Raw genomic sequence first — 15,820 nt, forward strand, 5'->3', positions numbered from 1 at the left:
ATCCTGTGAGAATAGAGCAGCACAGCGGTTCTCAACCTGGGGGTCACGACCCTTTTGGGGGGTTGAATGACCCTTTCACAAGGGTTGCCCAATTTGTAACAGCAACAAAATTACCGTTATGAAGTAGCAATGAAAATAATTTTTTGGTTGGGGGGGTCACCACAACATGAGGAACTGTATTGAAGGGTCGCAGAATGGGAAGGTTGAGAAGCACTGTGTTCGCAGGTACATGGAGGGGCGACATGGTTATCTTGTGCTACCTCTACTGACCTCGTGCTTCCACACCTAGTGCTGCTGGAACAGACTTACCAAGGGAGGTGCTCGGAACAAACGGAAATGTATTCTCTCACAGGGTGGGAGACGGGAAATCCAAGTTCTGGGAGCCATCTCTGAGGAAAGCTGTCCCTCTGTTGGCTCTGGGGGACGATCCTTGTCCCAATCCTCCCCTGGATCTAAAAGGACATCCTCATCCTTCTCTCCTTTTCTCTCCTGTAAGCCCACATCGCAGATAAACTCTCCTGACCTCCGATCAGGACGGTGACCCAGGAAGGAGGTCCCATCCCACTCTAATCCCCTTACAACTCATTGGCCTGTCACATCAAAGGGTGATTACCTCATTACATAACTGCCAAATGACACCCTCACATAACTGCCAGACCACTGGGAATCATGGCCAACCGAAGTTGACACATGCTTAGGGGACGCACCATTCAATCCAGGACAGCAAGGCAATGATTAAGAGAGAGGTTTTGTTGTCGGCAAAGGAAGTAATTGGAAATGTTCTCAGATCGGCACAGAGCTCTACATGAGACAGGGCCCTGCCTTTATGGATTGTGTATAATCTAGCAGAGGGAAAGGACCAAGCAACACGGAAACCAAAAGCACATGTGCACACATGCTTAGTTATTTTAAAGATGCACTAATTCTATACCTTTTAACAATGTATAAGGGAAGCATATAGGGTGGAGTTATATCTGGTCGGGGGTTTGCTTTTCGACCTCATGTGCAGCCAGAGACCAGCAGCATCAACTTCCACTTGTTAGAAATGCAAATTCCCAGGCCCCACCACAGGCCTCGTGAATGAGAGTCTCCATTCAAATGATCCACATGTGATTCTTGACCACGTTAATATGGAGAAGCACAGATTGAAAGGGAAAAAGAAAAGCAACATCCCTGTTTCAGCTATCCACTGCCACCCAGTTAACTCTGAGTAGAAATTCTCACCTTTCTTCTGCAGAGAGGCTGGTGGTTTTGAACTGCTGACCTCGTGGTTAGCAGCCCAATGCATAACCACTACCATAACCAGGGCTCCTCTGGTTAAGCAAAGGAAATAGAAAATAGGGGAAGTAAAGACAGCAGCTATAATTAGCTTCTCGGTTGTGAGAAAAAATGGTTTTGCAAAAATCCATAAGGGCAAGATAAAGGTATTGTAGGATGATCAATTGTCAATACTTAGCACCTCTGCTGTAAATCATACATACACACACGCATGCGTGCGCGGGCAAAGCCAAACCCACTGCCACTCAATCCTGACTCACAGTGGCCCTATAGAACAGGGTAGAACTCCCCCTGTGGGTTTCTGAGACTGTAACTCTTTATGGGAGTACAAAGCCTTGTTGCTCTCCCTAGGAGCAGCTGGTGGTTTCAAACGACTGACCTAGTGGTTAGCAGCCCAATGCATAATCACTAGGGCTCCTCACACGTATGTATGTACACGCTTAGATAGCAAAGTAACAATAATGTGTTACAATTTAAAGGCACATACTGGAGAAAAAGGATGGGTTACAAAGCACCACAGATAGTCATAAAATGTAAATTAGAATTGAGGGATGTGCAAACCCAGTTACAGGAGAGTCTGCTGGCCGGGACACTCTGGTCATGGCCTTTGAGCTGCACCGGTTGCTCTATGGAACTAATCACATCGCTTGGTTCTGCAGTGGATATTTTCATAACCTAGAGTGTATAAATGACATTTTGATTGGGTTTAAAATTTTAGAATCAACCAACAGAGAAACCCTGAAAGGCCATTGTGGTAACAGAGTGAATGTAAATGTTATGAACCTTGACAACGTAAGAGTAATTATTCAACAAAGATTCTGGGATGGGGAGGAGCTGTGCAAGAAGGGTAAGTGCATTGGTGTCTTTATTTTTCATGCAGAGATCAATACTTACCGGCCAAAAGAAATAAATCAAAAAACAGAGACGTACTGTATTATTAAAAGTTACACTGGCGGCCAGTCGAAGAACTAAGACTAATAGCACTAACTACAAAATGCAGGGAGGGAAAGGGAAGGTTGGAAGTAATCAAGGCTTTGGAAGCCCTTAACTTACTTTTTTAAGGAGATTACTGAAAGGAGATGAGTCAAGAAATTATAATATTTGAAATGACGGTTTGCATAATAAGGGTGAGCTGATTGGTGCCCTGACCACAGGAATTTTCACAGGGTGCAGTCTGGCCAATCAGCGCCTGCCCGGAAACTTTTTGGCCATTGCAATTAGAGAAGGAAGACACTTGCAGCCAGTTAACTCGTGCTACTGTAACACAGATTCCGTAAGTAAGTAACTGGCTCTAAAGAACAGGCATATATTTTCTCACCGTTCTGAAGGCTAACATTCCACATCAGCACCATGCCATCTCCTTCCTTGTCAGTAACACCAGACATTCCTGGGGTCTGTGGTGATCCTCACATGACCCGTCTTCCGCGTATGCGCATCACTCAGAAGTGATTGGATTGAGAGCCTGCGAAAAGACTACTTTCAAACAAGATGATCTCCACAGCTACAGGGATTAGGGTTCCGACACAGACTTTGAGGAAGGAGAGGGGGTCTGGGGGAGGGGGGGGGGCGGGACGACACAATTTTGATCTACAGCAATGACCAAGATGGTAAAAGGTGAATCTGGGGCTTTCTGGATCCATCCTCCTGCCACTTGATAGGGGTATGAATACAAACCCAAAGTAGATCATGAAATCTTCAGGAGGGTCTTTGATGCATACCACTCTGGCAGGTTATGTTACCTAGTGAGATAAAGTTTATTGTGCCAACCTGGCTGATAAACACAAGTGGGGTTAATTGAAGGGCGGAGGGATAAATGGCTCAGTGAGCCTCGCCCTTTGAGTTATCGGGTCTCTTGCTTTCTGATGGTCAGACCAGGTGCAGCTGCCTTAGCCAGTTCCTGATTTAGCTGGCAACACTCACTTCCTACAAGACATCCCTGAGAAGAAGCCACATGGACCTACCCCGATGCAGCCCTGGGTGCTGGAGCAGCCATGTGGAGACCCCTGTCAGCGCTGAGATGCTTACACACTCACTGACTTGGCTTTCCTCCTGCAGTCAGCATCATTGTATCTGTTTTGTGAGATGGAGGAGGATTTTGTGGCTTGGTGATGGACATATGGGTTAATGTTGGACTTATGGGCTTGGGCAGCACTGGGTTGGGATGTTTTCTTGATGTGCACTTAACCTTTATATAAAACTCTTTCTTATTCGTGAGTTTCTGCGGATTTGTTTCTCTAAAGCTCCCACACTAACACACCCAGTGAATTTCCTTGCTGCCCCTGGGAAAGTCCTTGGGTCTCTATGCTCTACTGGATGATCAGAAGCATTTAGCAGCATGGAGTAAGGGCTACGCCAGGGCTTTCAGGAGCAGGCCACGGCTGGTTCCTTAGCAGCTAGATCACTGAGGGGTGATGAGCAGAAGGGGTTCAGGAAAAACTTGACCTTCAAATCGGCAGACTGAAATCCAGGAGCTGTGCCACTTGGGTAAGATTCTTCCCTCTCCTCTTAGCGTCTGCCTGCCCGGTGAGAGAGGATCAGACGTACCCGTCATTAAGGGTGAAATCGTGTACGGGAAATTTAGAAACAATCCTGGGTCTTTATTTTATTTTTCACAGGTTAACGTATTTTTATAGCAAACACACAGGAACAGCACAGGAGACAGACAACATCAAGAACATGGACTTGCCTGTAGGAGAGCTTAGATAGAAAAGTACAGGGAATGGATGGAATCTGCTCTAAGATAAAATGCTACAAACACCAGTTAGTTGCTGCCAATAAGAAATTTACTTGCTTTTAAAAAATCCAATTGCTGGCAGAAAAAAAAAGGAAGAGGTCTACTTATAATTGTTATAAAGTTGAAATGTGGAAACATTCTGGCTTGCCTTAATGCCTTACGCTCCCACATTATATTAAAAATTTACACACAAATGAAAATGGACAAACTGCCAAGACCAGATTTCTGCTCCCTATTTTTCCATTCACTATCATGCACTTAGGTAACTTTTGATCCTGGGGGGGGGGGGGGGGAGGGACAACTAACACACAGAACTACCAATAGCAGGAGGAAGAGAATCTTTTTAAAAATTTCATTTGAAGGAGAGAAAATTTTTTTTTTCGCTTAATTAAGAATGAAATCTTTCCCAAAATAGTGGATTCTTCAGCATGTTCTCCACAAAGGTGGAGCACTAGGCGGATGTCTTTGGGCATCATCAGCACGTGTTTGGCGCGGACAGCTCACAGGTCAGTGTCTTCGAAAGGGCCAACCAGGTAGACCTCCTTGCCCCCTGCAAAGCACGGATCTGTTTTTAAGTCCTGAGCAACTTCTCGCACCAGGCACGAAGGGCAGTTTGGAAATGAGCAGTGTGGTGGTCTAGGCTCACGAGGTGCTGCAGGACCAGACGTGTGGCGATGGGTCGTCACCCTCCAGGAGAGGGCGCACTCTGCAGCGGCTTGTGCATTGGCAGCCACACCTCCTCCTTGTACCCCCTTCTTCTTCAGCTGGAGCTGAGGCAGCGCTGGCCTTGCGGCTCTATACTGATTTTGTAATGCTGATTTTAGCCCCTGAGTTGGTCAGTTAAATCTGTCCCATCCTGAGTAAATGCTCTGCCCCAACTGTGCCCACCCGCCCCCCACATGTATGCTCCAGCTCTTTACAAAAGTCATGAGAAAGTGTGGCTGAGTGGATACCTCCCCTTCCAACTATTAAGAAAAAACCACACCCTGCTCATTGTAGTCCCTCAACTGGAATTGTCACTGTTGTCTACTCTGTGTCCCCTCCTCTTCCTCGCCATCTGGCTAATTCTGCTTTCCACCCTATTAGACATTTATAAATGCCACCGCAGGTCGGGGTGAAGGAGACTTTTCAGGGCGCTGGATATGATTTAGAAACTCAGTACCTCTGGGTACAGTAAGACAAAGCGCCGTGGCGGGAATCACAATGCGTTCACACTCAGAGAGTATCACTCTCAAATTATGTGGTGTCGGGCTCTTTCTGTAAACCTTTATGCCTTTTTTATTATTATTATAAAAGTAATATCGTTTCTCCTGATATTGTTTATTGTTAATAATGTAAGTAATCTTCCTTATTGCAGCAAGACGAAGAAAGAAATAAAAGTCACCCAATATCCCACAATCCAAATTTAAACACTGCTAACATTTTGGTAGACTCCATTTGTTCACCAACACCCCTGAAATCCCAGGTTGCACTCTGCCTTGACACTCAGCAGTATATTGTGAGCATATTCCCATGTCATTAAAAATTCATATACATAGATGATTTAGGTACATAAACGAATATATATATAAATGAGGGGGTACCAAAAAAAACTGGAATTGTGCAGAGTGGAGCTTTCACCGTACACTACACATTTTTCCTGATTGGCGAGCATGGAGCAACTCACTCTGAGTCAGCGCACCCAGTGACGTCACCTCGGAAGGTTCTCTCTGGTCACAGTGAGTTTTTTCATAAAAGCAGTTTTGCTCAAACCTCATATTTTTGTAATGGCTGATTTAAGAGAACAGCGTGTGGCTGTGAAATTTTGTTTCCTACTAAAAAAAATGCCGCAGAAACGGTTATGATGTTGCACACAGCTTCCAAGGACAGAGCTATGGGAAAGACTCGAGTGTATCTTGGTTTTCTGGTTTCATAAAAGGTGAAATGTCGATTGAAGATAAACCTCGTCCTGGATGCCCGTCAACCTCCCAGATGGATGAAAATGTCAATGCATGGTGCATGTGGAATTCATTCTACCAGGTCAGACTGTTAATCAAGCTTTCTATTTAGGGGTCTGAGAAGATTGCATAACAGTGTGCAACACAAAAGGCCTGCTTTGTGGCAGAGGGGGCTGGCTTTGCCACCAGGACGATATACGCGCTCACGTGGCCATCTCAGTGCGCCGATGTTCACCAAAGGCAGCAGGCCTCTCTTGCCCCCGTGCACCGTACTCACCTGACCCCCCCTGCAACTTCGTATTGTTTCTGTGAATAAGGAGGGACATGAACAGACCGTGACTGGAGGACGTAGAAGAGGTGACGAAGAAAATGAGGGAGGTGCCGTCAGCCATCTAAACAGATGAGTTTGAAAAATGTTTCCAAGAATGAACTAGCAGATTTGATAAATACATTAAGTATAATGGAGAGTACTTTGAAAGTGATAAAGTTGTTTCGTTTGAAAATTTTTCTGGTTTTGGGGGGGTGGTATAGATATAGATATCTCCTGATAACTCTGAGTTAGGTGTTGAACTGCAAATCCAAGGTCTGTAGTTCAAATCCATCATCTGTTCCATGGAAGAAAGATGAGGCTGTCAGCTCCTGTAAAGATTTACAGCTTTGAAAATCATATAAACGGTCTTTAAGAGGCCAAATAGACCCAATGGCAGTGGACTTCGTGTCTGAGGTTCCATATAGACACACCAGAGGCCATCAAAAAGCTCCTGGAAGAGTGGAATTTGAGGACCTCCTGCTTTGTGTGCGTGTGTGTGTGTGTGTGTGCGCGCGTGTGTGCATACCCCACATAGTATTCCAGGAACTAAAGTGTATTTAATCCATCTCCTGTTATTGAGTATCTTACATACTCCTGATTTTTCACAATGACTCAGTCTGGGCTTTCCATCTGCTGGATAACAGACTCACCATTCATACGTGTTGTCTGACAGTTCGTTTTGCTGCTCTCTTGGCCCACACCAACACACATGGATGGCTAGGCCTGGAGGCCTGCCCCTCATCACCCACCTGTGGGCAGGGCTGTGTCCAGGCCTACCTGCGCTTCTCTGCATCTCATCATCTCAAGACCAGGCCGTGCCAGTTCTCCCTGGCAGAGTATCTCTGGATGCAGAGATTGTGTTCTTGTCGATGCCCCTTCCAGAGGCTCTGGGTTCCTTATGCAAGTAAATCCTTCTCTCCCCGCCTGAGGCCCAGAGGTAAAAGTTTTCAAAACCTCCCAAAACAAAAGCTGTCTTATATCCAAACCGCAGCCTGCATACTGAAGGGTCCCCAGTATCTGCTCCTCAAAGTCCTTCTGTCCTTTCTGCAAGGGAGGTTCTGTCCTTCCTGCAAGGGGAAGGGACACCAGAGGAGGTCAGGATGGGCCAAAGAGATCCCAGAGCTTCTGATGGTGGTGGACTGCGGACCGTGTGGTGAGAGCCCGACGCGTTTGCCCCGGGACTCCGTTCCACACACGCTCGAGTGACCAAGTGAGCATCTCCGGGGACAAGGCACACCGGAGGCACTCACGCTCCACAAGGTGGTCTAGATGTCACGTCACTCCGGAGAGGTTCCTCCAAGACGCTAATCGTGCGTCCGAACAAACACCAGCCAGCGGCACGTGGGGGAGCATTCTAGAATACGAGTTCAAGAATGTTGAGGTCACGGAGCGATAAGAAAGACGTAGGAATTCTTCCCGGCCGCAAGAGTGAAGGCCACTAAATCTGACCCACAGGAGGCAGGCCCTGGGCCCATGGGCTGCTAAGGGCATCAGTGGGACCACGGGAATGGTCTGAAGGAGAGGTGGCCGCGACGTGTCTGTGTCAGTCTTCTGAGTTGGACGGTGGAGTGTCTGGGTCAGTCATAGTGAAGGCAGGGCTTCCATGCAAACCTCCCCGGGTCCCCGGCACCCAGCCCCAGGCCAGCACACAGGCTGCTCAGTTTCCAGGGGCACAGACCTACCTGCCAGCGCTTGATTAAGGGCAGGAGTCACAACCACACCCCAGCAGCACCATGGCTCCAAAAGCCAGAGGAGGCCGTCCTGGGGACACCGGCCAGTCACTGGTGTCCAGAAACGCTCCCTGAGAGGGTTCGGTAAAGCTCCGGGGGTCTCAGGCGGAGCAGAGGAGCAGTTTGTACTCCGGGCCCATTGAAGAACCCTGAACAGAGGAATTAATTACCGTCTGTCAAAATTAGACTTCTCCCTGCCTACGAGATGCATCTTCCTTTTATTCTCAATTAATTTTTAAAATTACGACGCCGGTCCAGAACCTAATTTATTTGACTTTTTGCATTATTTCTCTGATAAGCAATTTCATTTTATGCCAGGCACCTGCCTGGACACCAATTTGTCACACCAGGGCTCACTTTGAGGTCCTGCGTGAGAAACCGCTGAGCACTGGGGACTCAGACGTGTGTGTGTGTGTGTGTGTGTGTGTGTGTCTCCAGGGCCCCTGCTCTCCCCCCTGAGAACCGAATGCCTGGCACTAAACCACTTCTGAGGGCCCCCTCCAGCCATCACGTCGGCTGTTCTGTAAGCTTATCATTCCCTGTCGCAGGTCCCTGATCCCTCAGTAAATATCCGCAGACCTGCTGCTAAGGAGCAGGCGACACTCGGACCCCTGGCACATGTCCGTGGGCCAAACAAAGGCCGCTGCTTAGAGTCCGGCCCTAAGAGAACACGGTATGCGGCTCTGTCTGGGAGTGACAGTGCGGAGGACAGTCTAGGACAGGCCAGGGGGCGTCACGCACAGGGGAGGGGTCCCAGGAGCAGGGGACTGTGAGTGAGGAGTGAGCACCCCAAAGACCGCAAGGGTCCCAGGCTGGGGGACTGAGGTGGGGAAGAAGTGGGAAGGGGTGGAGAGACAGGGTGGCCTAGCAGCTCCCTGGCTCCTGCTTCAGGGGCATTGACCTGTCCGCTCGAGAAACTGTGCCTCCCTGAGCCCCTTGCCGGACCTTCTGCTTGGCTCGTGTGCCGAGCAGGTCTCCCGGGAGAATATAGTGGCGCACAGAGGGGACCTCATGGCCTGTTGGGCGACAAGCCTCACACGCTCTTTCTCCAGTATGCCATCGTCACCATCACCACTGCCTCTGCGGCCACCATCCTTCCGTTCTGAGTTGTCAGCTGCAAGTCGGTTCTGAACCACAGACCCAAAGGTGGCCCGGTCCTGCACCATGCCCACGATTGCTCTTAGGTTTGCACCCACTGTTGCAGCCGCTGTGTCGATCCTCCTTGTTGAGGGCCCGCCTCTTTGTCACCTGCAGCCCCCGTGTTTCGGGCATTTTAATTCTTTTATCTCAGCTTTGCGTGGCCATCCACAGGCCGGTCCTGTGGAGCCAGCCTTCTCTCTTGCTCAGAGAGGCAGAGAATAACCAGGCTTGCTTAGCAGGTCTGCGTGCGCCTGGGCGACGCTGGGGCTTGTCCCTGCTGTCACGGACCGCGAGTCTCCGGGAGGCCTGCAGAGAATAAACGACAGGGTCTGGCTGGCCCCGGGAATGGTGGGTGTGGGTTGGGAGCAAGGAGAGGCGTCCGGTGGGCTCGCACAGTCCCTCCGCCGACTGCCTGCATCCTTGGGGGCCGGAGATGTTAGACTGGGGCCGGGGCTGGGGTGGGGCAGGCCCTGACTCCATTGTAGAGCACCCCTTTCCTGGGTCTCCTTCCCCAAAGCCCTCCCAGGCATCGGCCGAGGGTCAGGAAGCCGTAGGTCACTCCTGCTCTGACAGCATGCTCAGGCAGTGGCTTGTCATGCTGTCATGTTGCAGAGAGAAAATAAAGCGTTGTGGAATCCACTCACTTGCACCCAGGAAATCAAGGCAGTGGTCCTGGGCCCCAGGTCCATCTGTCTGACTGGGTCCTCTCTAGCCTGCCTTCGGCTTCAGTGCTTGCTGGGCTGCTGCAGGGGGCAGCATGAGTTTTACAGTAACTCTCCTTGGGGCTGGGGCTGCCGCTGAAGCATTGGGCCACCAAGCAAAGAGTCGGCGGTTCGACCCCACCAGCCGCTCCACGGGAGAAAGATGTAGCAGTCTGCCTCCGCCAAGCCTGGCAGCCTCAGAAGGCCTCTGGGGCCGCTCGCCTCCGTCTGTAGGGCCACTAGCAGTGGGCATCGCCTCCAAGGTCTCAGGTTGGGTTTGGGGAGGGTGTTTGTTATCCAAGGCTGTATGAACTGGGAGCCTCGTCTTCGTGCGTTTGCAAACATTCCCTCGCAAAGCCAGTGTGATCCAAGGAAGCTTCAGCTGGAACGAAACCCAATGCCGGGAAGAGGAAGAGCGGAGAAGGAGGTCATCTTGTGAAATGACAAAGAGGTGCTGTTTTCTCAGCCGGGTAGATGCGGCTGGGGGAGCACCAACTGGGCTGAAAATTTTAATTCCAATCTCTGCAGCTGGTAATGTGACTGTCGCTTGGAGAATAGACGCTAATTGACAAGCAACTAAATAAATAACGTGTAACATGAAAGCAAACACAAGCTTTAAAGGAGGGGTGGGGGATAGCAAAAAGGCTGAAATTCAACACGCGGCGGGCGGAACGGTGCTTTCCGTACTCCATTAACGTGACATCAAAAGGCTTCTCAAAATATTTGTTTTATGGTGAAGATACAGTCTGGAGTCATCTGAGATTCTCTCCCCACGCCACTGCGCAGAGATCAGAGGCGGTTCTTCAAAGGGAAGGGGAGAGCCGCAAACTCGGGCCCTGTGGTTGGCAGATGGAGAGACGGGCCCAGAGAGGGGCGGTGGTGCACAGAATGGTGCTTCAGGGCCTGGCGGATCAGGCTCTGCTGGCTGTAGCCACACCCCCGCCTCAAGCTCCCCACACTGAGGGTCTGAGGAGACGCATACTCAAGCCCTCGCTTGAGACACTGCCTGGGAGAGAGACCCTTTCCCACCCCTGACTTCTTTGCTCCGGGCACGATCTGGCCTCGAGGTCTCGGAGGGGCACACACGGTTGCCCTCGGCCAGTCACTGGAAAAGGACATCCTGCTCGGTCATGACGCAGACCCTGGGCTGACACGTGGCAGCAGCACTGCCCCAGGCATGACAATCGCGCAGGCGGGCAGTGCTTTCTTGGGTTGTACCCAGAACCATCAGAACCAACAGTGAGTCAGAACCGACACTTGTCGGGTCCGCTGACAACAGCAACACAACTCGCCTGACAGGAAAGAGAAGGGGCTGCGTCCTCTCTGCTGACCTGTCCCAATGTCCACCTGTCAGCCTCTCACTTCGAGTGCCGCCTGCCGGGAGATAGGTCCCGGGCCGTCGCTCAGCTCTTGAATCCCGTCTGTATCAGTCAGACCCTGAGAGGAATGAGCGACAGAAACCCCACTCACACCGATTTCAAGCACAAAGAGGATTTATTGTCTTGTGTCACCAAGCTGGAGGGGCTGACACCAAGGACTTGCCACGCTGCTCGTCAGCCCTGGCCTCTGTGGCCACGGAGTCAGGGGACGGGCACAAGCTGCAGCTGTTCCCATGCTCACAGGTCCACAGCCTTCCTGCCCGAGAGGATATTTGAGGCCGCTGGTATAAGGAAAAGGACCAAGATCAAGACTCTCATACCACAGGAACGAGCCTTTGGAGATGGTCAAGGGGGTAGGCGGAGGCAAAGGGAGGGGAGAGAAAGCAAAAGGCTAGAGGAAGGATGGGCTTAATGCAAGTGGAATGGGAGCTGAGAGTCCGCACAGAGAGGAGAAATCAGAGAGCAAGCAAGGACAAATTATGGCGGGGCGGGGACTTTAAAACGTAGAAATCAAAGTGGATGATCTGAAACGTAAACCTCCACCTGATTTACAATTTAAAAAAAAACTGTTAAGAATAAGTAACCAGAGAAGAAAGGCCCCACAGCTCAGAGCTGCAACGACGAAGATCCTAAGGAAGAGCTAGTTGGCTGTGCGTCTGTCACGAGGCCGCCCGTGAGCAGTCACTGGGGTTGAGGTGAAGCAGGTTTCTAGCCTGGTGAGAGTGGGATCAGGGTCGGTAAGCCAGGAAAGCAGATCCCCAGACAAAGGGGGTCTAGGTATTTTCCAGGAGAAGGGAAGAGGGCCCCAGGCCAACTAAGCAACTGGTATAAGTCAGGACCTAGCTTCAGTGCTGGGTCTAAGTCCAGGACCTTCAAGCCCAAATGTATGTGCCAGGGTGAAATGGGAAGGTTGTGAGCTGGAGCCACCCTGAACTGACCACAGAGATCTGCACTAGGGCAGAGGCGGCGAGAGGCCCGGATCATAACTCGTTCTGTGCGGCAGCGTCCCAGGGGGCTCCTTCTTCCCTGAGCGCACTGCACACCCACCACCCTTTAATCTCTAGGGCTGGGATCTCTCATCGCTGTGATGATCCATCCATTCCAGAGCCGGCAGATTTAGAAGGGAAGCAGCTGACAGAACCATAAGAAACACAAAGCAAAGGGACTTGGTATTGACCATCGCACTGATAGTGGGTAGGAGATAAGCTTGAACAAGCACGTGTGCAACGAGGGCCTCAGCGTTTCCCTCTGGACAAAGAAGAGTTTGGAAACCAGTGGTTTTAAAGGGTGCCCCCCTGACCTTCCCCCAGAGCGGACCCGTCTGCTCCTGTGCTGAGTTTTCCCTTTTCTTTCCTTTGAAACAGGGTTCTACTTCCCGAAGCCTGGGTGGAGTTACGCACCTCAGTGGCAGGTGAGACGTGGGAGGGACCTTGAGCAAGTCGGGTCTCCTCAGCTCTCAGAGCTTTATTTCTGTCTACTGTGGGGTTTGACCAAACGGCCCCAAGAGCCATCGCCACCTTGGACGCTCGGTATTCAGGTCTACTGTCAGCAGGCGCATCCTGAGGAAGCTCGGGAGCCCAGAGAAAACAGGGAGACGGTGTCTGCAGATGGACAATTATCATCACACAATATAACACTCTAATGGTGGAATCTTTTATATTAGAATAGACATTATGGAGCACAGTTCTATCAAATGAATATAATAGGCTTGTTTTATATTACAATGCACACTGTAATTACACATTTCAATAATTCCGTCAATGCATTACATAGAGGCGTTGTGAAGTAATGGAGTCTTGTCACCATATATAATAACTTGCCCAAGGGAAGGCGCTGTGGGTGGTGATAGCAAGGCCGACTGAGCCGTCGTGGCTGGAGCTCCAGAGGTGATTCCAGGCTGAGCCTTTGCGGATGAGAGGGAGCTAGTGAGGCTGAGGATGGGGCAGGGGCGTGGGCATTTCAGAATAGAAAATACATGTGCAAAACCTAGAGGCCTAGGAAGAGGAAGGGGTGGAGGAGGAGCCTATAGGAAGGAAGCATGGAAGACTCGTACCTCCTGGTGGTGGCAAGGGGTCCCTGTGAGGTGAGAGATAAAGGACAGTCTGATCAGGAGGGACCAAGTCCCAAGGGAGTGTCAGGACTTGGCGTTGGGTGGGACGTGGTATGGTGTATATACAGCTGTGGGATGGATGGGAGTGGTATGGTGTGCTGTTAGGCTGGGTTGACTAGAGAAACAAATTCAGTGACACATATATGTGTCGGAGAGCGCTTCATACCAAGAGGTAATTATATATCAAGCAAACATCCCAGCCCAGTCCAGAACAAGTCCTTCATTCTGATACCAGCCCATAAGTCTGATACGAGTCCATAAATCCCTCTTCAGACTCACGCAGCCACATGCAATGATGCACAATGCAGGGAGATCACAGGCTGGTAAGTGCAGAATTGTGTGGATCCAAGGGCAGTGTCTCTGGCAGCTCCCCAAGCAATTCAACAGCAGGAAGGTGAATCAGAGAGGGGGAGGGGGAGGTTCCCAACATCCTCCTTATGAGGAGGTCATGCCCACAAAAGAGGCATCATCAGGCTGTGACCTGACTGATAGGCTAGACTCCACCCCTACACTTCAAGTTGGTAACAAAATTATGTAATTCCTACATATGGTATGGTGTGGTATGCTATGGAAGTGTTATGGCTGTAATATGCTCTGGTGTGGCTGTGGTGAAGTATAGTGTGCCGTGCTGAGCTATGCTATGGTGGGGCTTCTTACTGGCCTGGCAGCAAGGAGGCCAGGTCCACTTGTGCCCGGGGCTTTCCCACAGCAGCCATGAGGAGAGGCAGGATTCTGTGGTCAGCCTAACGGGCTCACACTCACCTGAGAGGTGATCAAAGTCTCACCCAAATCCCTGATGGACCTCACTTCTGGCAATTTCTCACCTCCCACCTCCCCTAGCCCTTCTCCTTCATCTCAGATGCTATTGGTTTCCCAAAGCCAACAACAAACTTGGCAAATCCTGAGTGCCTCACATCCACCCGAGGCCCGCTGCCAAGCCCATTCCAGGCCCCAGCTGCTGTCCATTCCGACCCAGGTTGATCAGAACAAAACTGGGCTCCACAGTGGATTCAGTGACGTTGTTGTTTTTTTTAAATAGATCACCAGACTTTTCTTTTGATCACCTCTTCTAACCTCCAAAACGATGCTTTCAATGTCTGCTCCTTAAACCCACCCACTGGTAGTACTTTTTATGGAAGTGCCAAGCAACACACACACACACACACACACACACACACACACACACACACACACACCACCCCCCACTCCCCCATGGGGCTCCCGACACTGAGGAGACCGTGTCTGCGTGGGCCACCTCCTCCAGGTGACTTCAGCTGGAGGGTGGCTGGTGGGAGCCACGGCGACTCTGCCCCATTCCTTCCCCGCATCTTCAGCATAGGCCAGCCAGTGCCACGGGCGAGCTGGGACCACATGTCGCTCTGTTTGGGAGCAAGTGGCATTAATACAAACAGGATTTTTAAAAATCTGAAAACATGTAATTAAGCTCTTGTGTGAATGCGTTAACAAGGATGTGATTACGGTATTTGAGAGAGGAATGTGTGGGCAGGTGGTTGGTAACCGATGCGTGGTTTTATTAGCACTGTGATCCCAGAGCAGAGGGGCTTCCCTGTCCAGTGCTGCCCTCTGGGGTCAGGTGTGGGCAGCAGCATCCCCAAAGCTAGGCTTTAGAGGGACAAGATGGGCAGAGGCTAGAAGGGAGCTGGAAAATAGGAGGGCAGAGAGGCTAGAGAGGGAAGGTAGAGGCTACTCCGATGGTTAAGACCGAGGCTCAGAGAGTGGCAGAGCCGAGCCTTGGCTGTACTTGTGAGAACCTCCTGGGCTGGCAGATGGATCCCACCCCAGCCAAGCCCGGCACTCACCAGGCGGAGCTGGGCCCACACCTGGCCCAGGGGTCTGTCTTCATCTGGCTTCGTGGTCTTGGGCAGGCCCCTCTGTGCTCCTGAACTGCTTCTGGAAAGTGGTGTCGCAACAGTAAGGAGCTCCCTATCAGGCCCTTTTCAGGGCCGTGTGTGCTGACGTCATAAAGACATCCCGCTTTACAGTACCACACAACATGGTAATTTCCGAGGGGCCTGCCGGCTCTCCTGCATGCCAGGCTGGGGCTGTCTGGTGAAGGAACAGTTAAGGGCTAAGCCAGGCCCTGTGCTGGAGAGGTGAGCAGGCCACACTGAGCCTGGGTCCTCACTGGGCTTCCGTCAGAGGCACAACTGCCCCCGCCATCACCCCACCCCCCCATGCTATTTGAACGTACGAGTGGGGCTCGGAGACATTTGGGGAACACTTCCATTAGCCTTTGTTGCCATCCCTCCACAGCTTTTTGAAGGCCCTCCCCATCGAATCTAGTCGCAACAGTGAGCAAGTACCAGCGAGGGTACAGCTGGGGCTCCCGGTCTAGTCTGGGGAGCTATGGAGTCAGGAAGGCCTCTCTGAGCCAGTGAGTTTGGGAATGGGCCAAGCAACAAAGCCCACATGGAAGAAGCACACCAGCCTGTGCGATCACGAGGTGTTGAAGGGATCGGGTATAAGGCATCATCAGAACA

The sequence above is a fragment of the Tenrec ecaudatus genome, chromosome 10 (assembly GCF_050624435.1).
Source record: "Tenrec ecaudatus isolate mTenEca1 chromosome 10, mTenEca1.hap1, whole genome shotgun sequence".
Taxonomy (NCBI): Eukaryota; Metazoa; Chordata; class Mammalia; order Afrosoricida; family Tenrecidae; genus Tenrec; species Tenrec ecaudatus.